The sequence below is a fragment of the Nannospalax galili genome, unplaced genomic scaffold (genome assembly GCF_000622305.1).
Source record: "Nannospalax galili isolate Female #2095 unplaced genomic scaffold, S.galili_v1.0 scaffold796, whole genome shotgun sequence".
NCBI classification, from domain to species: Eukaryota; Metazoa; Chordata; class Mammalia; order Rodentia; family Spalacidae; genus Nannospalax; species Nannospalax galili.
This window is the reverse complement of record NW_008337084.1, coordinates 917748-940918: the sequence shown is the minus strand read 5'-3', so window position 1 is coordinate 940918 and position 23171 is coordinate 917748. Positions and strand designations below refer to the sequence as shown.

The following is a 23171-nucleotide window of genomic DNA, read 5'->3' as shown; positions in this document are numbered from 1 at the left end:
GCCTTCTCTGCATCTATTGAGATGACCATATGGTTCTTGTCTTTGAGCCTAGTTATATGATTTATGACATTTATTGACCTACTTTTATTGAACACCATCCCTGTATCTCTGGAATAAAGCCAACTTGATCATGATGGATGATCTTTTTGATGTGTGTCTGTATGCAGTTTGCAAATATTTTGCTGAGAATTTTTGCATCTATGTTCATTAAAGACATGGGTCTATAGTTTTCTTTTTTGGTTGTATCTTTACCTGGCTTTGGTATTAGAGTGATGCTGGCTTTGTAGAAGGAATTTGGAAGTTCTCCCTCCATTTCTATCTTTTTGAACAAATTAAGTTGTATTGGATGTAGATCCTCTTTACATGTCTGGTAGAATTCTGTTGTAAATCCATCTGGTTCTGGGATTTTTTTTAGTCAGGAGGTTTTGTATTACTGTTTCAATATCCTTATGTGTTATGGGTCTGTTTAAGCTGTTAATTTCTTCTTGGTTTAGTTTTGGTGGTTCCCATGCTTTTAGATACCCATCCATTTCTTATAGGTTTTCAAATTTAATAGCATATAGGTTTTTAAAGTATTCCCTTGTAAGGTTCTGGGTCTTTTTGGTGTCTGTTGTGATGTTTCCCCTTTCATCTCTAATTTTGTTGGTTTGGAGGTGCTCTTTATTTCTTTTGGTTAACTGGGCTAGCAGTCTATCAATCTTCTTTATCTTTTCAAAGAATCAGCTCTTGGATTCATTGATTTTTTATATTGTTTTCTTTGTTTTTGTTTCATTAATTTCTTCTTTGATTTTTGTTATTTCTTCTTGTCTGCTGGGTTTGGGTTTCATTTTTGTTGCTTTTCAAGTGTGTTGAGTTGCAATGTTAAGTCATTTATTTGTGTTCTTTCTGACTTTTTAATGTAGGCACTTAGAGCTATAAACTTCCCTCGAAGGACTGCTTCAATGGGTCCCAGAGGTTTTGTTGTGTTGTATTGTCCTTTTCATTTAGTTCCAGGAGTACTTTTATTTCTTAATTTCTCTTTTGGCCCATTCATCATTCAGGAGTGTGTTGTTTAATCTCCATGTGTTCATGGAGATTACTAGGGTTTCTTCCAGTGTTGATTTAAAGTTTTATTACATTGTTGTCTGATAGAATGCTTGGAATTATTTCAATCTTTTTACATTTGTTGAGGTTTGTTTTGTGCCCCAGTATATGGTCAATTTTGGAGAAGGTTCCATTGGCCGCTGAATAGAAAATATAGTCTTTGGTGCTTGGGTGGCATATTTGGTAGATGTCTGTTAAGTCCATTTGATATATGGTATTGTTTAATTCAGATGTCCCTCTATTAACTCTCTCCCCTGTTGACCTATCTAATGGAGATAATGGGATATTGAAGTCCCCTGCTATTAATGAGTTGGGATTAATCTGGGTCTTAAAGTCCTGTAGTACTGTTTTTATTAATTTGGGTGCACCAGAGTTTGGTGAATATATGTTCATGATTGTAATATCTTCTTGGTTTATTGTTCCTTTGATCAGAACGAAGTAGCCTGCTTTATCTTTTCTGATTATTTTTAGTTTAAAGTCTATTTTATCAGATATTAGAATTTCAATGCCTGCTTTTTTCTTAGTATCATTCACTTGGTATATTTTTTTCCACCCTTTCACCTTAAGATAGTGCCTGTCCTGAAAGTGAGATGAGTTTTTTGCATGCAACAAAAAGATGGCTTTTGTTTCTTAATCCATTCAACTAGTCTGTATCTTTTGACTGGGGAGTTCAGTCCACTGATATTCAAAGTTATTAATGAAAGATGTGTATTTAATCCTGTCATTTTTATTTCTGTTCACATTCTTGATATAGCTGTGCATTTCCACAGTTATACCTTCATTGAATTTATTTCTGTTACGCCTTGTGTATAGTCATTCCTTTCTTAGCCCTTTGTATTACTTCAAGAACTCTCTGAAGGGCTTGTTTTGTGGACATGAATTCTTTCAGCCTATTTATTTCATGGAAGATTTTTCTTTCCCCTTCATCTATGATAGACATATTGGCTGCGTAAAGTAATCTGGTTCCATATCTGTGGTCATTTAGAACTGGGAAAACTTTGGTCCAGGCTCTTCTGGCTTTCATAGTTTGCATTGAAAAGTCAGCTGTGATCCTGATGGGTTTTCCTTTATATGTGACTTGTTGTTTTTCTTTTGCAGCTTTCAGAATTGTCTCTTTGTTCTGCACGTTTAGTGTTTTTACTATGATGTACCATGGAGAGTTTCTTTTCTGGTCCTGTCTATTTGGTGTTCTATATTTTTCTTGTATTTGTATGGGCATGTCTTCCTTTAATTTTGGGAAATTTTCTTATACAATCCTGTTGAAGATCTGTTCCATACCATTATCTTGAGATTATTTTTTTCCTTTATGCCTATGATTCAGAAGTTTGGTATTTTTATCATGTTGCACAATTCTTGTGTATTCCATTCTTGTGTTCTCTTAAATTATTCATAATCTTTGCTTGAGTGGTGTAATTCATCCACTTTATCTTCATAAAGATAAGGTCTTGATATTCTGTTTTCCATTCCATTCATCCTATTGGTGAGGCTTTCTCCTGTCATTTCTAATTGGATTAATGAGTGTTTCACTTCATTCTTCATTTCTGCCTGAGTATTCTTTAACAGTTCTCTTTTCTGAATTCATTCAGAAGTTTATCCCTATCTTCCTTCAGATCTTTGATTTCTTTGTGTTCTTTAAATTCACTGAATTCTTTTATCATGTTTATAATTGTTCTTTTGAGTTCCATGTCCTGTGGTATCTCTAGGGAGTTCTCATTGTTCTCCTCTGGAGGACTATTGGTACTTGGTAGGGATATATTATTTTGGTTTTTCATGTTATTGTTTCTTTGTGACTTTGATATGTGAATTTCTTTTGTAGCTTCTGATTCTTCTGTGAGACTCAAGCCTTTCTTTGTTAAGTTTAGGTCTGCTTCTTTTTGTAAACTTTATGTGCCTTTGCGCTTTACTTGTTGGGTATGAAAAGCTGGTTGGTCTATGCTTTAGGTTCTGTCTTTTGGTTTTATATTGGAGTGGCCTAATTGCTTTTGTCTTCAGGAGTTCCCACAGAGGCCCAAGTGAGGTGAGGCTCAGATGCTCTCAGCCTTTCTCCTAAGGCTGAATCCTTCCAGGAAAGATGCCACCCTCAGGAATTTGGGGGCTGGGCTGGCCTGGGAACAGGGCCCAGGAAAGATGCTGGTCTCAGGAAGCTGGTGGTTGTGCCACCCAGGGATACAAAGGGAGATCGAGATGGGAAGAAGCCCTTAGGTCTTCTGGGGACTACTGGGAGGAACTGGGTGGGTCTGGATGCAAAGGATCAGGAAGCAGTAGTGGCTCTGGGTGGAGAGGTCAGCCCTGGTGTCTGGGGTGCCAAGACAAGAAATGGGCCAGTACCTTGGGTAGGAGGAGAGATGTGGTGGGGGACCTGGAAGGGTGAAACAGGCTGGGGTAGTCAAGGAGCGGTGGCACACTGGACTAACCCAGGAAAGGTGCTGGCACCAGGACACCAGAGGCTGTGCAGACCAGGGAAACAAAGGGAGGTCTTTTTCAGCTTTTAAAAGTATTTTATGCACAGTCTTTGCTTTGGCAGTGTGGGTTGCTTCTGATAAGAAAGCTGTTCTCCTTGCAGCAAAGGTTTGCTTCTGTACAGCCCTGTATATGATCCTTTTTGTTGCTCTCTATGTATCTTTGTTCTAGATGTTTTCATGATTTCATCTTTGCCATTGGCTTTGGGTAAGCTGCTCATAGTGTACCTTGATAATTTCCCACATGTTTTGTGCTTGGGACTCTGAGGTTCTTGGATCTGTGGGTTCACAGGTTTAATCAAGTATGGAAGAAATCTGACCATTATTTCTTTTTAGTTCTGTTCTTACTTCCTCTCCCATAGGCTATCTCAAAGCTCACTGGTCTCTTTCCAGTTTTAGACTTTTTGTTTTGTTTTTGAAGGCAGCGTCTCACTACGTAGCCCTGGCTGACCTAGAGCTCAGCATGTAGATCAGGCTCGCCCAAACTCACAGAAATCGTCCTGCCTCTTCTTTCCATTTTTTAAAATACTCCCCTTTTGTGGTTCATTTTGGGTTATTTTCATTGCTACTTTGAAATTCACAACAGTGTATGATCATGTGCTCTGCTGTTACATCCAGAGTCATTTTCACCTTATGTGTTGCATTTTTTACCTCTAAAAGCTAGATTTAGGTCTTTCAAAAATATGACTGAATTTAATATTCTGAGCATACAGAATGTAGCTATAATGATTCTTTAATATCTTGCCCACTGACTAATATTTATGTCCATTCTGGGGTGGGTTTGATTGATTTCTCTCTGTATGTGTTCCTGAATGTCTATATCCCTGGTAATTTTTTATTAGATCCATGACACTGCAAGTTCTATATTGTTGGTGACTGCTATTTTTGTACTTCTATAAATATTTTTGACCTTTTTTCCTGTGCTATTGTAAAATTACTGAGGAACACTGATCCTTTGAGGCCTTGATTTTTTCATTTATTGGAGAGAAATGGTGCTGTTCTCAGTCTATTATAATTTTCCTCAATATCAGGGTAAGGCACTTTTAGGTGCTTGACTCAGTGTTCCATGGGTCATGGTTTTCCAGTCGGGATGATAGGAATGAGCACTATTCCTAGCCCTTGTGAAATCATTTTACACCATTTTCTCTGATGCTCTGTGAGAGGGTCACTCCCCTCATTGCACACCCTGATCTGCAGTCTGCTGAATATTCTAGACACCCCCATCAGAGCTCTGTTAACCAGGACTCCATGAACACTGACTGTCTTTGTTCTCCTGGACTTTGAACCTCATCTAGCCAGCAGCTCCTCTGGCCTTCCTCTACTTCCCTCTTACCCTTCGAACAACGCATCATTCCATCAAAGCCCTTATATAGACTAATCATGGGCTGATGTCAGTTGTTTCCTGTTTCTGTTACACTGTTGGCCCTTTGTTGCCTGACTCATTGTAAGCCATTTCATTTTCCTGTTAATCATGGTTATTTCAGGGGGAGAGTAAATTTGGTTTGTCCCCGTTCTCTATTGATACTAATGCCAAAATATGTTGACAGAACAATCCCAGAACACTTGAATACTTTTCAAGTTGCATCATACATTAACATACAAATTTTGTGTGACTACATGTTCCTGAATTTTATCCAAAATTTTCATTTAATTACATCACTTATTTTTTTTCACTTATTTAATGAGCTTTTAAAATTTCATACATTTTCCACTCAAATCCAGACCCCCTCCCCCATCCATGCCTCTCTTTATCCCTCCACTGAACCCTATGCACTCTGCCATACGTACTGAGTCCTATTCATTCATGTGTTTGTACCCAAATAAATGTCCTTCCATGTAAATGTGTCCACTAGAGTCTAGTCAGCCCATCCAGTGATCATATGTAACTCATACTCTCCCTCACCCATCATCAATTAGTCTCAAATAGTTCTCAGTCTAGTTCACCTGTGGGTCTTTGTTTAATTGAGCTGGCATTTGTCCCATGATTGATGCCACCACTGCTACAGTCTTACATGACCAAGCCTCCAGGGGACTGGAGGCCTCCACTTTCCTGTGTTCATGAATCAGCCCTGGCTCTTACAATTTTTCCACCTCCTCTTCAGCAATGGTCCCTGAGCCATGGATGGGTGAGGTTCCATATAGGAGTCCCATCCTACACTCTATAGGCTCTTATCCTCTAAAACTTTGCCAGATGTGGCCTTCTGTGTGCATCACACTCTGATGTACATGAAAGCCTCACTGGTGAGAGCTGAGGGGTTCATTAGCCCTCTCTCTACCCCTTATTCTGCTATGGGCCTTAGTTGTAGTGCTTCAACTGCAGAGTGTCATCTAGTACTGGGCATCTCCCAGGTGTATTCTCTCTGTGTCTGACCAGGTGTGCAACTCTGCAGTTGCCTCCATCTGTTGCAAAAAGAAGCTTCTTTGATGAGTACTGTAAGGCATGCTTGTCACTCTAAGGGACCTGGCACTACATTCCCTGCCAAGCAGCTCCCAGGTACACATGTGCAATAATGTTCAGACACTCTATGTACATTTCACAGAGGGTTTCTAGGGCATCCTTTTTCCCTCTAGGTTTCCCAGCTCCCTGAGAGTCACTCATCTCCACTCTTTTTTCTCCTATCCAGTTTCCCTTCTCCCCCCCTCCCTAGTCACAGTGTCTCCATTATCCCCACCCTCCCCCAATACCTCCTAACCCTCACATCTTTCCTCTCCTGACTTCTCTCCCTCCCTCACACCATAGTCCCTTGCATGTCCCTCCCTCCTCTCCTCCCTGCTGATTATTCCCACTTTTCCCACCTCCCTCAGGTAACATCTGTTCCCTACTATTCCCCTTTCAGGTTGTTTCTTGTCCTTTACCTCCATGTATCCTTTCCCTTTACCTGGCTCCTGGTGTTACATCAGATTTTATATGCTCACATACAAAGGATTGGTGCTACACTTACAATTCACAAATAAAGGAGAACATATGTTGTTTGCTTTTCTGTGTTTGTGTTACTTAATACAACACTCTCTGGCTACATCCATTTACCTGCAAGTTTCATAATTTCATCTTTTCTTACTTCTGAGTAGAACTCATTGAGTAGATGTACGACATTTTTATTAAGTATTCATCAGTTGGGGGACATTTAGATTGTTTCCATTTCTTAGCTATTCTGAAGAGAGCAGCAACAAACATGAATGTACTAGTATCTCTACAGTATGATGAGTCCTTTGGGTATATGCCAAGGAGTGGTATCACTGGATCATATGGCAGGTTCATTTTTAGTCTTTTGAGGATTCTCCACACTGCTTTCCATAGTAGTTGCATGAGTTTGCAATCCCACCAGCAATGAATGAATATTTCTCTTTCTCCACATCCTCTCCAGGTTTTGCAGTCTTTTCTTCTCTTGATCTTTGCTAATCTGGGGTAAGATAGAATCTTAAAGTTGTTTTTATTTGAATTTCTCTAATTACTAAGGATGTTGAGCACTTCCTAAGATGCTTCTTAGCCATTTTTATTTCTTCATTTGAGAACTCTCTGTTTAGGTCTATCATCTATCATTTTATTGGGACTTTTATTTTCTTCTTTCTTTTTTGAGTTCTTTGTATATTCTGAATATTAATCCTCTGTCAGATGTGTATCTGGTGAAGATTGTCTCTCATTCGGTGGGTATGGGTTTCCTTTTCCCTTCCTTAGTTGTTTCTTTTGCTGTCAGAAACTTTGTAATTTAATGATGTCCCACCTATTGACTGTTGACCTTAGCACCCAAGAAGCTGGCATCTGATTTAGAAAGTCCTTTCCTACACCTACATCTTGGAGGGTGCTGCCTATATTTTCTTCTAGCAGTTTCTGAGTTTCAGGTTTTGTATTGAGGTCTTTGATTCATTTGGAGTTGACTTTTGTGCAGGGTGAAAGATAAGGGTCAAATTTTATTATTCTGCAGGTGGAGATCCAGTTTTGCCAGCATCACTTGTTGAAGATGCAATCTTTCCTCCACTGTGTGCCCTTACCACCATTGTTGAATATCAGGTGGCTGAAATTATATGAACTCATGTTTGGGTCTTCTATTGTGTTCCACTGATCTATGTGTCTATTTTTGTGCCAGTTCCATGCTGTTTTTATGACTATAGCTCTGTAATATAATCTGAGGTCTGGTATGGTGATTCTCCCCAGATTTGTTCCTTTCGCCTGAGATTGTTTTGGCTGTCCTGGAGTCTTTTGTGATTCCATATGAATTTTAGGATAATTTTGTCAAGCTCTGTGAAGAATGTCATAGGTATTTTGATTGGGATTGCATTGAATCTATAAATTGCTTTTGGTAAGATGGTCATTTTCACAATATTGATTTTATGAATCCATGAGCATGGTAGGTCTTTCCATCTCCTGTGTCTTTCTCTATCTCTTTCTTTGGAGTTTTGAAATTTTTGTTGTAGACAACTTTAATGTCTTTGATTATGTTTATTCCTAAGTATTTTATTTTTTGAAGACTATTGAAAATTGGAGGTTTTCCTCTAGTGATTTTTTCTGATTGCTTGTTTTTGGTATATAGAAAGGCTACTGATTTTTTAAAGTTGATTTTGTATCCTGCCACTTTACTGAAAGTATTAATCAATTCTAAGTTTTCTAGTGGAATATTTGGGATCTCTTATGTATAATATCATATCATCTGCAAATGCATGTTAGATTTTGTCAAATGCCTTTTCTGCATCTAATGAGCTAACCATGTGTTTTTTGTTTTTAAGTCCATTTTATATGTTTTATTATAGTTATTGACTTATGTATGTTGAACCATCCCTACATCTCTGGAATAAAGCTGACTTGATCATGGTGGATGATCTTTTTGATGTGTGTCTGTATACAGTTTGCTTTTATTTTGTTGAGTATCTTTGCATCTATGTTCATTAAGGTCTATAGCTTTCTTTTTTGTTGTATCTTTACCTGGTTTGGGTATCAGAGTGATAGTGGCTTCATAGAAGGAGTTTGGGAGTTCTCCTTTGTTTCTATATTTTTGAATAATTTAAGCAGTGTTGGCTGCAGATTTTCTTTGACTGTCAGATAGAAGTCTGCTGTGAATCCATCTGGGCCTGGGCTTCTTTTAGTCACGAGGTTTTGTATTACTGTTTCAGTTTCCCTATTGGTTATGTGTCTGTTTAAGCTGTTGATCTTTTTTAACTTTGGTGGTGGCAATGATTTTAGAAATTCATCCATTTCTTTTAGGTTTTCAAATTTAATGGAGTATAGTTTTTTAAAGTATTTCCTTACAATGTTTTGGATTTTTTTTTTGGTGTCTGTTGCCATTTGTTTCCCATTTTGTCTCTGATTTTGTTGATTTGGATTTGCCCTTTCTTTCTTTTGGCTAACTGGGCTAAGGGTCTGTCTATTTTGTTTAACTTTCAAAGAATCAGCTTTTAGATTCATTGATTTTTTTTTGTATTCCATTTTGTTTCTATTTCATTGGTTTCTGCTCTGAGTTTTGTTATTTTTTCTCATCTGCTAGGTTTGGGGTTGGTTCATTCTTGCTTTTCCAGAGTCTTGAGTTGTACTGTTAGGTTTTTTACATGTGCTCTTTCTGAATTTTTAATGTAGGCACTAAGAGCTATAAACTTCCATCTTAGTACTGCTTTTAGGGTATCCCAGAGGCTTTGTTGTGTTGTGTTATTGTTTTTATTATGTTCCAGGAATGCTTATTTCTTTCTTAATTCCTTCTTTGAGCCATTCATTGTTCAGGAGTATGTTGTTTAATCTTCATGAGTTCCTGTATTTACTAGAGCATCTTTTGCTGTTGATTATAAGCTTTATTGCACTGTGGTCTGATAGGAGGCATGGAATTATTTTAAATTTTTTTTTGCATTTGTTGAGATTTATTTTGTGCCCCAGAATGTGGTCAATTTTAGAATAGCTTACATGAGCTGCTGAGTATAAAGTATATTCTTTGGTGGTTGGGTGGAATATTCTGTATTTATCTGTTAGGTTCATTTCATGTATTATGTCATTTAATTCAGATGTCTCTCTGCTTATTCTTTGTCCAGTTGTCTATTGAAGAAAGTGTGGTATTAAAGTTACCCACTCTCACTAAATTGATGTCAGTCTCTGTTTTATAGTCCTAGGTTTCTGATTTTATAAAATTGGATGCTCCGGAATTTGGTGTAGAAATGCTTATGATTATATCGTCTTCTTAGTCAATTATTCCTTTGATCAGAATGAAGTAAACCCTTCTTTTTTCTTCTGATGAGTTTTAATTTGAAGTCTATTTTGTCAAATATTAAAATTTTGACACCTACATGCTTCTTAGGGCCATTTACTTGGAATGTTTTTCCCCCTCCTTTCATCCTTGAAGGTAAGATGAGTTTCTTCAAGACAACAAAAAGATGGGTTTTATTTCTTGATCCATTGCATCAGCCTGTGTCTTTTTACGAGGGAGTTGAGGCCATTGATATTTAGCATTATTATTGAAAGGTGTATATTGTATACTGTCATTTTAATTTCTTTGTGTTTGTGGCCCTATTTTTTGTTTCCATTGTTATACCTTTATTTTCTCTCTGTAACCTCTTGGCATACTCATTCCTTCCTTTGGTCCTTTGTATTATGTCAAGTATTCTCTGTAGTGCTGGTTTGGAAGACATGAATTCTTTCAGCCTATTTGTGTCATGGAAATTTTTCTGTTCCACTTTGACCCTGATAGATAATTTTGCTGGATAAAGTATTCAGGGTTGGCATCTGTGGTTATTTAGAACTGGGAATACTTTGTTCCATGCTCTTCAGGCTTTCATAGTTTGCGTTGAAAAGTCAGCTGTAATTCTCACAGGTTTTCCTTTATGTATAACTTGTTTTTCACTAGTGGCTTTCAGTATCTTCTCTTTGTTCTGTACATTTAATGGTTTTACTATATGTTGTGGAAACTTTATGTTCTGATCATGTCTTAATGGTAGATTTGGTTGTTTCATGTTGTCCCACATTTCATGCAAATTCCATTCCTGTGTTTTTTGAATTTTGCATAGTCTTTTCTTAAGGAGTCCAGATCTTCAACTTTATCCTCCAGTCTTGATATTCTGTTTTGCATTTCATTCATTCTGCTTGTGAGACTTTCTCCTGCTGTTTCTAATTGGTTTATTGAGTTTTTCTGTCCCATGTTCATTTCCATTTGGGCTTTCTTCACTATTTCTGTCTCTTTAGTGACTTTGCTTTTCAAGTTATGGATTGTTTTTGATATTTCATTAAGCTTCATATTTGTATATTCTTGAGCTTCCATCAGATGTTTGTGCCATTTCTTTTTGAATTTGTTGAGTTGTTTGTGTTTTCTTGAAGTTCTTTGATCATTTTTATGATTATTCTTTTAAATTATGTGTCCTGGGAGTTCTACAGGGTGTTTCTCAATGATGTGCACTTCTGTAAGACTTGTGGGCTTTGTTGGAGACATATTTTCCTGTTTTTTTGTATTGTTTGTGTTTTTGTATTTTGGTTATGTGTTCTGCAAGAACTTCTACTCTGCTTTTGTGTAATTTAATTTTGGTTCTGTTAATACTGTTGATGTAGCTTAGTTACCTTTTATTTAGGTATGCAAGACAAATTGGTGGGTATTTCAAGTTCTTGCTGAGTAGTGGATTGATTGAGTCCTGACTGAGCAGGTGTCTGCCAATTGGGATGCTGGGAAGTTATCAGTGAGTGGACCACCTGGGGGAACAGCCAGTGAAGAAGGCTGGTCTCAGGTGTGGAAAGGCAAGTTGGGGGTGAGGTTAGGCTGTGAGGTCTCTAGGGCAGTAGACTGAAGAATTGGGTTGGTCTGGATGCAAAGGATCAGTAAGCAGTAGGGGAATCTGGGCCAAGATGGTATTCCAAAGATCTGGGGTGCCAAGAGAAGAAGCAGACCTCTGCCCAGGGCTAGAAGGAGAATGGGATGTGGGACCTGGGAGACTGAATCAGGTTGTGGGAGTCAAGACACAGTTCACATCACTTATGTTTATATTTATGAAGATATGATGTAACATTTTCTGGATGCAGTAGACATGGCAAACACTGAATCTTGCCTAGTAATACAAATGAATAAAAAAGAGCCATGCCCCAGAGAGCCTCAAAGGAAAGCAGGAGTACAGGTAGGTTGACAGTGTGATAGAAACAATTAGCCTAATCATTAGTTGCTATGGTAGCACCAAGGTAGAACACTCCACACATCGCAGAAGAGTGAGGAGATCATGATTGAGAGGGTGTGACTGACCCACCTTTACCTTTGCTTTGCCCATAGTACCTTGATTTAGCGATTATAATCACTCTTCTCCCTTGGAGACAACATAAAAGATGAACACTGAGGAGTCTGTGCCAATTGTTGTACTTCCATTCTTCTGGTATTGACTGATCTAAGTGTGAGCCTGGGACCTAACCTTGAGAAATAGTATGCTAAAGTAGCTCTGCATATGGGCCTCACGACAAGCTTTCCCTCTGCCAGAAGGATATGCTTTCTTTGCTGGCATGGTCACACCTCCATGATAATAACATTGCTATGACCATTGTAATCCTCAAAGGTCTGAATTCCTAACATCCTGATGATGGAAGGGCAAAAGAGGAGAAGCAGCTCATCCTTGTTGATGTCATAGTACTGCTGAATTACAAACTTGACACTTTCCATTTCTATCTCTGCTGTTATTGTTGTTATATTAGATAGTAAGCTTTCATTGTTTAATTCAGTTATTCTCTTCTATGAGGTCACAAGTTCCCAAATGATTTGGAAGGTTTCCTGAAGAAGTGAAGTTTGACTCATACCTTTAGGGACCAAGAATATTCATTTTGGGGAGTTGGAAGGATGGAGGAGAGTGGGCAAAGGCCAGCCCAGGCAAAGGGAAGAGCTTTGCAGGAGCTTCGAAACAAAGCCGAGTGGACTGTAGAGGATGCAGTTGCTTCAGTAATTCAGATTTTCTCATGTGGATAGAATGTTTTTTTCCACACAATAGGTATCCAGTTACTATTTGTTGCCTAATTGCTTTTATGCTTTTATTATGTTAAATTCATTCCAACAGTTAAATCCTGAACGTCTATGATACGGATCTGCCAGAGACTTCCCAAGTACTTTTGGCAGAATCTGTGTGACACTGACTGAAGCGCTTTCCCCTTCTGAAGTGCTGAAAGGCCAAACATTTCCCAGATTCTCTTAAGAGCTTCCCTGCTCTGAATGTTTATGCCGCTTCACAATTCATATGTTGAAACTGTAATTTCAAATAGGAGGCATTTGAAGGTGAGACCTTTTCAAGTTGATAGTGAAGTCTTCATGAGAAGATTGATGTTCTTGTGAGAAGAGGCACACAGGAGCCTGCATATTCTGCCTCCTCTGTCCCTAACTCTTCTGCTCTCGTAGTCTTCCTTTCTGAAAACCAGGAGAAGAGGCTTCAGTGGAGCTGACTGTTGCAGCACCCTGACCTCACACTTCCAGCTTTGAGAATTGTCAGAGATAAGTGTGTGATATTTAAGCCATCCAAGTTATTGTAAGCTTCTTACAGTATATTGGACTCGAACAAGAGTTTTGAGTTCCTACAGACATTTGGGATTTCCATTTGCTATATGAGGATTCTTGCATGTGAGTTTTGTATATGCATCTGCACGTGAATGTCCAGCTTTTTGAGAGCATTTATCTAATAATCTCCTTTCTTCTTTTGGTGTTTATTGCATCTTTGCCAAAAATCAATTGACTGCAACTGCATGGTTCATTTCTTGATTATCTTGTCCCTTTTGTCAGTGTGTCTCTTTTAATGCTAGCTTGTGCTATTTTAATATAGGATTGTGATTTGCTTTGAAATCAGAGACTGTGATACCTCCAGCTTTGCTCTTTTTGCATAAGCTTCCTTTGGCTATGTGCAATTTCTTCAAGTTCCACAGAGATCTTAACATTGTTTTTCTATTTCTGTGAAAATGATATTGGAATATTAGCAGGGATGATGTATTACATAGCCGACATATGTCCCTAAGTAGACATTTCTCAAAAGAAGGCACATAGATGGCCAAGAATCATATGAAAAAGTGCTCCACATCACTAATCAAGGAAATGCAAATTAAAATTGCAGTGACATACCATCTCACATCCCTTAGGATCATCATCAAAAAAGATGAATGTTAACAAGAGTTAGTGGGGTGTGGAGGAAAGGGAACATTTGTCTACTATTGGGAATGCAGATTAGTACATTCATTTAGAACACAACAAAGGTTTATCAAAAGCCAAAAAACTGAATATGATGTAATCAATTTTATTTCTGCATATATTACTAAAAAAGGAAAAGACCCCTACTCTTGCATGTTCATTGCAGAGTTCATCATAGTACATATTGGCACAACCTAAGTGCTTAGCAGTAGATGAATGGATAAAGAAAACATGGTATGTATAAATAGTGGAATATTATTTCACCTTTAAAAAGAAGAAAATCGTGTCATCTACAAAACCATAGATAAACCTGGAGAACATTATGGTAAGAAAAATAATCTAGGCTGAGAAAGACAAATACCACATGATCTCACTAAATGTGTGGAATCTAAAAGTCAAACAAAGAGCAGAATGGAGAATGGAAGTTTCCAGGTGCTGGTGGGTGTGGGGTGGGAGTTGAAGATTTTTTTGGTCAAAAGATACAAAATTTCAGTTAGAAATTTACTTCAGATCTGTTTCTCCACGCAACTATAGTTACTAATAATGCATCGCATGTGGCAAAAGTGCTATGAGATTTCAAGTGTTTTCACCACAAAAGTATGACAGATATGTTAATTAGCCTGATTTAATCGTTCATATATATATATATATCACAACATTGCATTATACCCATAATTATATATAACAATTATTTGTCAAGATAAAGGAGACAAGGAAAGGAAAGAAAGGGACAGAAGTGTCAGCAGAACACGAAACATTGCTGATTAGAGTGTGAATGTGGGGAGGTGATGGGTAACCAGATCTGGCTGCTCTGCTCTGTTGGATTGCAGGAGAGGCAGCAGCCATGGTCATGGCCAGGCAGGCAGTGTGGTGTTGGGACTTATTCTAGAACCTCAGCCTGAGGTTCGTTTTACATCTACCCCAATAATTTTTTGAGCCACGTGTGCTTTTCAATCCTATTTGCATAAACTCATTAAAATGTGTGTAGTTAGGAACCTTGCTGGTGTGTGAGACCATCTCAGGTGCTCAAAGACTTTAAGGACTGGCAGAGCAGACTAGCATCTTTGTTCTGAGATGACAGGATTCCCGTTTGTGCTGCCCTGTGTGTTAGTACTTTCAGAGTACTTTAGAAGCACAAAAATCTAAAGAACACTGAAAGTATGAGGATACTTCTTATTGTGCCTTTTTTTTTTTTTTTTTTTTTTTTTTTTTTTTTTTTTTTTTTGGCTGATGAGGAAATGGAGCACCCACCCCTCCCAAAGTTAAATGGAGAGGATACAAAGTTAGCGATCATTGAGACTAGAAGTAAGGTTTTGGAATTCCTGAACTTTCCTCTAAGTTACCATTTGGAAGATGGAATGTGCACTGGGTTACTGGAATTATGCCTTTGTATTCCGAAGAAGCAGTCATATGATCATGCCCTCTAAGTGTGGGGCTGGAGCACTGGCACCAGGCAAAAGGCTTGTGACCCACAACTCTCCTTGGAGCTATCTTCTCTACCTGCAATCACACGCTTAGAGGAAACCCAGAAACCAAATGAGATGTCCATCAAGTATTACTGTAACGTTCTTGCTACCACCCCCTCAAAGATCATCGGTATGAAAACACTTCCTTTGACAAGAAAAATGTAAAGTTGTTCTAAAAGTTCAAACACATTCATAATGTATGTTTGATTAGGATATGCAGATGCTATGGTAATAAAATTCCTACCTGCATACTATTTTAATGCTTTCACAAAGAAATACTGAATACTTTCCCCTTAATTTCTAGACGTGCTAAACAGTATAATAAATACTGACAATGCAAGAAAATAAGAACACATAGGGTTGCACAGTCTGAATGCAGTCGGCCAACCTGGTGCTCCACAAACTAACCACATCCACTGTATCCTGATGGCAGCAACAGTAGAGAGAAGCCTTTAAGCCGCGGAACAAACACACTGTTCACTGGACTGAGCCTCTCCTAATTAAAAGGTGGTTTAGAAGGACTGACAATTGATTGTCCTTTTCTCTCCTGGGGTGTTTACTTTCCTACTATCTTATCCTCCTTCTCCTTGTCTCCTTGTCTTATCCTCCTTTCCCACCGCCTGCGTAGCAGATCTATGCCTGATGAATGAGGCCAGATTCTTTCTCAGGGAAGATTAGGACTAATAACTGTAGGTGGGACATTTCCAATCAGAAAATCTGAAATTGCAAATGATTCAAAATCTGATTTTTTCTGAGTACCAACTTGACAGCTGAGAGGGAAATCTCTATGCCATGAAATTTTGTTTCATGAACAAATTTATGAAAATTACTGTATAAAATTACCTTTGGGTACATGTATAAGGTATATATGGAAGGTAAATACATTTTGTATTTATATTTGGATTCCATATTGAATGTATATCATTATGTATGTGAAAATATTTTTTCTTTGAGTAGGTTTTTAAGTTAGTTTTTGTGATTTTCATACAATGTAATTTGATGGTTTTTAGATGCCCTCTCCTATTTGAACCTCCTCTTCTTGCCCCTGCCCAACTGAATGTGCTCTATTATATATCATAAGGCCCATAGAATATAATTTGTGCTTCCAAATGTCCTTCAGTGTAGGTTCATCCACTGGAGCCTGTTTAACCTACCAAGAGTCCTACTAAGAGTCCTTAGATGGGGTTGGAATTTCTTATCTACTTCCTCACATCTATGCTGGGATTTTTTCTGGTCTGAGTTTGCATGGGATTTGTGCATACTGTCATCATTGCTGTGAGTTTGTATGAGTAAATTCCAAGCTGTCCGGAAAACTCCTTGTGGTCATCCACCACCTGTGCCTCTTACGATCTTTCTGCCTCCTCTTCTGCAATGATCCCTGAGCCTCAGGAGGCAGAAGTTGGAGATATGCGTTCTATTCAGGAATAAGCACCCTGCAGTCTCTTGCTCTCTTCACGTTGGCCATTGTAGCAGGAGGCCTCCAAAGATGGCGGGGACCCAGAGCCCTGGGATTCAGTGAGAAGTCACTTCACTTCTTGGTCCCCAAATAGCCCGCCAAAAGGAGCCCGGCCTGCTGGAGAGCCCAGTGACTGCTGACAGGCTGCATGGCGTGGACCAATCAGAAAACGATCGGCTGACTAAAGGAACTTGGGGGCAGAGAAAAAGGAAATATAAAGCCTGCCCCCTCCTGCATTAAACGAGCCTGCAGCACCTCGCCTAGTGCTTGCTTCTACCCGACTCCTGGAGCCTGTGTGTTGTGACTCCACGCCTCTTGTCCCCCTAATCGGCAGGGGACCTGATCCAGGTTAGGGTCTTCACAGCTAGCCTGAGGAGAATCTGCAGCAGGCCAGTTGTGGGTTTCTGTGTTAATCACCATCTATTGTGTGAGATGCATTTTTTAAGTTAGTTTAGCATGATAACTATATAGTAGAAAACTAAAACTAGTATTAGGTCTTTTTCCTTGTGTCCTGTGACCTGTCTAGCCTCAGGTTCATGCTGGAAGGTGCTATGTATGCTACCTACCAGAAGGCAAAAATAGTCATCAACTGTACCAAGCTGTGAATTCTGTGAATTACAATAGCAAATGGCCTGGAAAGATATACTAACTGGCGCCATAGTGACACAAACATTATGGGAGCTACCAAGTGTTCTTAAGTTGCATTTAAGGTCTGCTTCCTAAGATGGAGCCCATATCTGACATTGATATCAGGGTTAGAAACCTGAGAAATATGCAAATATTCTAAAGTCAAAAAAGATACTTCTGGTCCCAAGCATTTCAGAGCAGTGATACTCTATTTGTATATAACAATATGAAGAGTCAAAGAAATACAGTGGGGCTCACATACAAACTACAAGACTGCTGGCCTCTGTGCTTTCAGACCTTTTTATAAGGAACATTTTTAGCAATGGTGAAGTTGTGAAGAAAGTGTACAAATAGCTAACATGCATTGACAGTCCTTCTGTATTAAGATCTGGGCTGTGTCAATTTCTTACCAAATTTCACAGTGACTACCCAGATAGTTCCCATGAGGAACCTAGGATTCAAGGAGGTTTAGCAACTTGATTATTATCATGTAGTTAGATAGGAATGGCCAGGCGTCTTCAAGTATAGACTGTATAGACTGAGGCTTACTACCAATTGGAATCCAGTAACATCTTTTAAAAATTACTTTTAGTAAGTATACAAAATAACACTTTTCAAGATGATATTTTCACACATCTGTATCATTTAATTCCCTCTTCTTTGCACCTTCCCACCATCACCATTCCCTGTCCATTCTTCTCCCATATGCTGGTTCCCTTTCTTTTCGCCAATATTCCCCCTTGTGCTTTCGTGTCACCTGCATATATACATATATGTTTATGTTGGTTCCATATAGAAGAGAAAACATGAACTACCTTCCTTCCTTCTTCTCATTATCTTTCTCTTGTTCTGCCCTTCCCTCTCCCAACCCATTTAGAGCATTTCTTCCCTACAGTAGGAATCCCTCTTCTACTTTCATGAACTATTATTATAATTATTATTATTTTATTTATTTGTTTATTTTTGGTTTGTTGAGGCAGGCTTAGTAGTCACAGCTGGCTTGGAACTATGTAGATCAGGTTGGCCTCTATCTAACAGACATCCACCTGCCTCTACCTCCTGAGTGTTGGGATTAAAGATATGTGCCATCACATCTGCACTCTATATGTAAATATTTTTTAATTTAAATTCTGCATATGACTTAAACATGGCATTTGCTTCCTGAGTCTGTCTTATTTTGTTCAACACTACGTTTATTCACCAGTTTCATCCATCTTACTGCAAAGGACATACTTTCATTTATGCAGGAATGGTATAATTGGGTCATGTGATAGTTCTATTTTTGTTCTCCCAAGTGCTTGCAGTAATTTGCTTTCATGCTGGTAGTATATAAAATTTCCCTTTTCATCATATTCTCACCAGCATTTGTTGGTTTTCTTGATGATAACTATTAAGACTAGGGTGGAATGGAATCTATTTCCATCCTTTCCAGTCCCCCTCCAATGCCTTCTATCCCCCTCAACTCCCTTTCAAATTCTCATTCTTTTCTTTGATTATTATTTTATATATACATACATATATTTATAAACACAGACACACATAGATAATGCACTGAGTTCATTTAGCAGTGCTCCTGTGTACCTGTGTTTAGTTCTGCCCACTTTTAGATAACCTCTCAGGGAGATATTCCCTGTGGAGAAAACTGATTCTCTCTCCCTCAGCATCCATTGATTCTCTGTAGCTCTTCGTCTTGAGGTGGGACCTTGTGAAGTTTCCAGCATGCACTTTAGCTTGTCAACTGGTCTTGTCACTATACAGACCCTGTTAGACTTCCATACTATGGAGATTTCATTGGTATAGCTTCCTTATCACGTTTAGAATGCATTAACTTGTACAGGTGTCTTGTTGCTCTGACTCTTACAATCTTTCTGCCCCTTGTTCTGTGATGTTCTCTGAGCTTTAGGTGTAGTGTTTGCACTATAGATGCATCACTTAGGGCTGGGTAACTCACAGTCACTTAGTCACTGTATTTTTAGCAATGGTGGAACTTTGTAATAGTCTCCATCTGTTGCAAAGAGAAGTTTCTTTGATGAGTGGTGAGAGGTGCACGTGTCTATAAATATAAGGATACATATTTAGAATGTAGTAAGAAATTACTTTGGCCTTGGAAAGGAAACTCATTAAACTAAAGAGCTTCTGTACAGCAAAGGAAACAACCAATCAAGTGAGGTGGAAGCCCACAGAGTAGGAGAGAATCTTTGCCAGCTATACATATGATAGAGGATTAATTTCCAGACTACACAAAGAACTAAAAAATCAAGAAAACATATGACCCAATTAAAAATATGGGCTACAGACCTGAACAGAAAGTTCTCGCAATGAGAAGTAAAATCGTCTAAGGGATACTTTAAAAAGTATTTAACATCCTTAGCAATTAGGGAAATGCAAATTAAAGCTACTTTAAGATTTCATCTTACCTCAGTCAGAATGGCTAAGATCAAGAAAACAACTGACAGCAAATACTGGTGAGGCTGCAAAGGAGAACCCTCATTCACTGCTGATGGGATTGCAAACTGGTATAGCCACTATGGAAATCAGTGCGGAGAACGCTTAAAAAACTAAAAGTAGATCTACCATATGATCCAGCTATACCACTCCCTGGCATATACTCTAAGGACTCAGTATCCTACTATAGAATCTCAATGTAGCTTTTATTTTTACTTTCCTGATGGATAAAGACACAGAACACTTTTTCACAAATTTATTGGGATATTCATTTCTTCTTTTGATAACTATTTGTTCTTTTCATCTGCTCATTTATGGATTGGATGATTCTTTTTTTAAATTTAACTTTACTTTTGAGAATTTCATGTGTAAGTACTGTGTTTGCATTATTTCCATCCTGTCTGGACCCTGAAATTTCTTCCATGTTCCTTCCACTCCCTCTCAATTTCTTGGCTTCTTTTTGATTATTATGTTACACAAACATACATACATTTATAAATATACATATCTATATATATAATGCACTGAGTCCAATTATTGGTGCTCCTATGTAACTGTGCCCACTTGGGATTAGGGCTGTCCACTTGGGATTAGCTGACCTCTCGGGGAGTTAGTCCCTGGAGAAAACTGATTAAAAATATGGAATGTGTCACAAAATTTGGGTATCATCATTGTACAGGGACTATGCTAATCTTCTCTGCATTGTTCCAATTTTAGTATATGTGCTGCTGAAGTGAGCACTGGGTGATTCTTTATAGTGTTTATTTATTTTCTAAGTTCTTTACATATTGTAGATATTAGTCCCATCACAAATGTGTTGTTGGCAGAAATTTCTCCCAATCTGTAGATCGTTTCTTTAATCTTCTGGTTCATTCCTTTGCTGTGCAGAAGATTTTTAATTTAATGCAATCTCATTTGTCAATTTTGCTAGTATATACTTAACCATTAGAGTCAATCTTAGAAAGTTCTTGTCTCTGCCTATATTGTGAAGTATACTTCCCAGTGTTTTCTAGCAGTTTCAGGTCTTCACTAAGGTTCTTTATCTATTTTGACTTGATTTTTGCACAAGGTGAGAGATGGATTTAGCTTGTTCATGTGGGTGTCTGGTTTTCTACGTACCACTTGTTGAAGGGCTATCTTTTCTCCATTGCATGTTTCTGGTATATTTATTAAAAATCAGGTGACTGTGTATGCCTTTTGTTTTTATTTGTATGGAGTAATTATATATAATACTGTATTTAGTTATACTATTTTAATACATGTACACAGTATATGAGCATAACTTACTATTCTCGTATTGTCTACTAAGTTTACTTTCTACCTTAAGTATTTTTAATAAGTAATTTTGATTTGCTTTACACAACCTATTACATAAAATGCAATTTCTAAAATGAAGGCTAATTTAGGTGATAATTAAGAAAAAACACTTGTTCATTACAAAAGTCAGGTGGCTGTGGATCCATGGATTCTCTGTTCTGTTACACTGGCCTACCTGTTTTTATGCCAGCATTATTGTTCTTTTGTTACTATGCTCTATTGTGTGACTGAAGTATTGTGATGCCTTCAGCATTGTTATTTATTTTATTTTATTTTTTTCTGCTTAGGATTGCTTTGGCTATTCAGGATGTTTTGTGTGTCTATGTGAATTTTAGGATTTTTTTTCCCCATTATTGTGAAGACTATCATTGGAATTTTGTTGGGAATTGCACTGAACCTGCATATTGTTTGTTAGTATAATTATTTTCACAATATTAATTCTACTAATCCAAAACCACAGATTTTTCCATCTTCTAGTGCTTTCTTTAATTTCTTTCTTTAATGTTTTAAAAATTTCATTCTAGATATCTTTTATCCCTTTTGCTAGGTTTATACATACATTATTTTATTTTTGATGCTATCGTGGGCAGGGTATTTTTACCTTCTGATTTCTGTCTCAGCAAATTGGCTATTGGTGTATACAAAGCTATTGGTTTTTGTGTATTGATTATGCATCCTGCTACTTTGTTGAAAGTGTTTATTAGATCTAAGAATTTTCTGAATGAGTCTTTTGGGTGTGTTTCAACTTGCATATCTGTTGCTTTGAATATCTCTTATGGTTTTATTTGAGGGATCTGCTTAGGAAACAGCTAAGGTGAGAGTTCAGTCCTCAATATCCCTGCAGGAAGAAGTTAAATGCTTTTACAGTAACACCAAAGTAACCAGATATAGAATATACTTAAAATAAGTTAAACTAACAAACACATAAACCAATGACCACAGAACAGTAAATGGAAAAAATAAACTAGAATGGACTATGAAGTTCAAAATTATTTAGAGTATATGTAAAATAAAAAATTTTGAATGAAATGAAGGAGGTAAAGAAAATAGAAAAGGAGAAGGAAATTTAAGTAAAATAAAATAAGAATGATGAATATTATAGTGAGAAATAAAAGATTAGGTGATAAAAATGATTGCCCAATAAAGAAAAAATCATAAACAAAATTAGATAAATGTAAGAAGAGGAATTTAAAAATTAACATGAAATACATAGCTAGAAATAAAGTCAAAGTACTACTAAAAATACAGCGAAATATTGGGTGGGGGGTAGATTTCATACAGAAAACAAAAAAAATCCCCAAACAAACAACAAAAAGTGAAATTTTTCTTTGGGGTCCTCTATTGGAGCATTTCAGGTGCAGTTGGAGTGAGGGGGTGAGTTGAAGTTGGAGACTTTATCTTTTATACTATTTAGGTTGATGTTGAGCCTGGACTGGACAAGTGTCTGATGTCCCACACAACTCTCTTCATACTAGTTTCCATTCTGTGGATAGCAGGGACCTCTGATGGCCACATTTAGCTTTACAGTTGGTCTGGAAAATTCTTCCAAACTCAGGGGACTGAAATTAGTACATTCTAGGGTGGCTAATGGTAGATAAAATATAGGGAAGAAGAGTTCTAAAAATTTTAAATTTATTTTTAGATAGGGACTCCTGTAGCCCAAGCTAGCCTAGAACTCGCTATGGAGACCAGGCTGGCCTCAGTCTTGCAGAGATCCACCTGCCTCTGTCTCTGAAGTGCTAGGATTAAAAGGCATGGGCCAAGAGGCCCAGCAGGGAAGATTTAAATTTTGAGAATTCTGTGAATATCTGTGTGGAATGAGAAAGGCGACTTGGAGGTGAGGAAAATATGTTTGATTTGGGAGTGATTTAAGGTGGAAATTTCCAAGACTGAGTATGTAACTGGTGAATAAAAGAAAGTCAGAGGAATCTAGGATGTCACCCTGAATATTCAGACAAATTGGTGGATTGTGAGCTGCCATGTGGGTGCTGGAAACCAAACCCGGCTCCACTGCAAGAGCAGCCGGTGCTCTTAACTGCTGAGTCATCTCTTCAGCCCCAATGAAGAGCTGTTTGATCAGAAGGATTACCTCAAAAAAAAAAAAGTCCGAAGCAATAGTACGAGTTACAGCCTTGACTTTGACGAGCACCAGCTCATTTATGGTCCTGATTCCTTAATGTTTTTCAGAGGAGAATGTGTATATCTACACAGCTTCTGA

The 23171-nt window shown here is 37.9% G+C and overlaps 1 non-coding gene across 1 annotated transcript; it reads right to left on the bottom strand.

Moving 5' to 3' along the window:
* Positions 1–20269: 20269 nt before the first annotated feature.
* LOC115070196 lies at positions 20270–20377 on the bottom strand. The gene has a single exon (XR_003849396.1). It is a non-coding gene; the product is annotated as a U6 spliceosomal RNA (small nuclear RNA).
* Positions 20378–23171: the final 2794 nt, after the last annotated feature.